This window comes from Montipora foliosa, chromosome 2, assembly GCF_036669935.1.
Source record: "Montipora foliosa isolate CH-2021 chromosome 2, ASM3666993v2, whole genome shotgun sequence".
Classification (NCBI taxonomy): Eukaryota; Metazoa; Cnidaria; class Anthozoa; order Scleractinia; family Acroporidae; genus Montipora; species Montipora foliosa.
In genome coordinates this window covers 20507099-20509598 of record NC_090870.1, presented here as the reverse complement: position 1 = coordinate 20509598, position 2500 = coordinate 20507099, and the positions used below count along the sequence as shown (strand labels likewise).

Below are 2500 nucleotides of genomic sequence, written 5' to 3'. Positions count from 1 at the left end.
ATTGTGCTTGTGGTCAGAAGTACACCGTCTGCCATGCTCTGTCACGCAAAAAGGGAGGGTTGGTGGCGCAGAGACACGATCGTGTTCGCAACCTACTTACCTCACTTGTTGGTAAGGTTTGCAGTAACGTTGAAGTCGAACCACAACTACAACCTCTTGATAATGAGCGATTCAATCTTAGAAGCGCCGTAACAAGCCCGGAGGCCAGACTGGACTTCAAGGCAGGGGGCTTTTGGTCTCGTGGAGTTACAGCATTTTTTGATGTCAGAGTAACGCATGTTAACTCCAAGTGTAACCAGGGAAAAACAACATCCACAATCTTTAAGGAGCAGGAGGAGGAGAAAAAGCCGAAGTACCAACAGAGGGTACTGGACGTTGAAATGGGATCTTTTACTCCCCTAGTCTTTGGAACCAACGGCGGGATGGGAGTCGACTGCAACTGCTTTCTGAAGCGCTTAGCCGAGAAGCTCTCAGAAAAGAATGAGGAACCGTATCACACTAAAATTAGTTGGATTAGAGCATTGCTTTCTTTTGAGATTTTAAGGTCGGTACACACATGCGTAAGAGGTTCCAGGACACCCTTCCACAAAATCCCACAAGGGGATTTCATTGATGACTGCCGCTTAAACGCTATTAGCATTTTAGGATCTTTTTAATATTCTTGGTTTCACTTTTAATCGAAATGAATTGTATTTTATTTTATTTTATTTTATTATTTTTTTTTGTTAAAGATGTGGTCGTTAGATACTAGGATGTTGAATATCTATATTTTCCCTACAATATATTGTATTTTTTTTCTTAATAGCTTTCTTAATGTAGATAGATTAGGCTATCAGTTTTTTTACCTAAGTGCCAGACCGTCTGACAATAAGTTAATTGTGGCAAAATAAAAGATTTGTTTTTTATTTATTATTATTATTATTATTATGATTAAGACAGAGTTTCTACTTCTAGGTACTTGAGAGCAGTTAGCTAAGGTTGATATTAAAAATATTAGAGTCGGAAGTAAGCTCGCAGCATGTTGTTAAAAATCTTGGTGCTTGGTTACATTCCACACTAACGATGTCAACTCATATTAGGAAACTCTGCAGTGCAGCGTTTTATCACTTGCACAACATCAGTTGCATCAGGAAATTTCTTAGTCTGGAGTTCACTAAAACCTTAGTTCACACCATTTCAAGGTATTGCAGTTTACATTTAAGGCTATAAATGGCATAGCCCATCTTTACATCCAAGACCTTGTCCTCCTGAAATCACAAGGTGCGTATAGCTTGCATTCAACAAGAGGAATTTTGCTTGTGGCTCCATCAATAAGGACGGAAGTTACCTTGGGTGACAGATCATTTCAGGTTGTCGCCCCAAAACTCTGGAATTTGCTGCCCCACGAAATTAGAGCCATCACCACTGTTGATATTTTTACGCGTCATCTTAAAACCTATCCTTTTAAAGTAAGCAGTGGTGGGTACATGGTCTGAAGACCCGGTGAATGTCCAAGGCCTGGACCTGCTCCTTGTACTATGAGTTGAACCATTCCCAGCATAGTTTGAGACATAACCCAGGTACCCATCCTGTTGAAGATCCACCAGCAGAGCGCTTGGTTGGAAGTTCAGCACAAAGCGAAGAACCTGTTGCTGAGGATTCTTGAGAATAACCCAGTGAACACAAATTAGGAAGGAACAGACCGCAAGCAAGAGAGCAACCCAAGAAATAGTGCACAAAGAGGCCCTTCAAATCTTCAAATGCAAAGTCTCCACGAAAATCTGGCAAGTAGTTCAGTTTCAAAAGAAACATGAGCTTGTGAAACAGAGGAAGACAGAGAATTTTTCAGGATTATCATGGGAGTGAACAAAATGTACCAGTAGGAAGTGAGTTTGGATGGCAATGGAAGACTTAAGCTGCATCTGGCTCACTTAAATGTAACCTTGTCTTCAGGATCTTATCAGTATAATAATAGCAAGACAGGTTACTGGCAAACGGAAGATGATTTTGGAGATATGAGATCTATTTGCCAGGGTCGTCTTTAGCCAACATCATTAAAAAATGCTAAAAAGTCACTGGGGAGTGGTTGATCTATTTGTTCTAGGACTGTTCAATTCTCACATAGATTAGGTCTTAAAACAATTTTAAAAACACTTGACAAGAACATGATACTTTATTAAACATGATAAGGATGTCACCAAAGTATATGGCGTTGTACGTAAGAAACAAGGTCCCTTTCACTCATTGTATTACAATTTGACTTATCAAGAATGTGAACCAGTTTGTCCCAGTATTCATAGGGTACCTTCTCCACACTGGTTAAAGCGTTTGTGAGATATGGCTGCTCCGATCTATCTGTCGACTCCTTAGCTTCTTTAATTTTGTTTCCACTTGCTTCACGATCAATGTTGTGATCACCTTTCATCAATTTTTTTACTTGAGCATAAACGTTTTTGTTTGTTGCTATCCCTTCAACGTTTTCCTGAACACTAATTTTTATCACTTACCTTTAGGTTCCAAG

The 2500-nt window shown here is 39.7% G+C and overlaps 1 protein-coding gene across 2 annotated transcripts in view; it reads right to left on the bottom strand.

Moving 5' to 3' along the window:
- Positions 1-2500, bottom strand: part of LOC137992640 (IQ domain-containing protein H-like) — a 93556-nt gene that overhangs the window by 69800 nt on the left and 21256 nt on the right. The window lies entirely within an intron of this gene.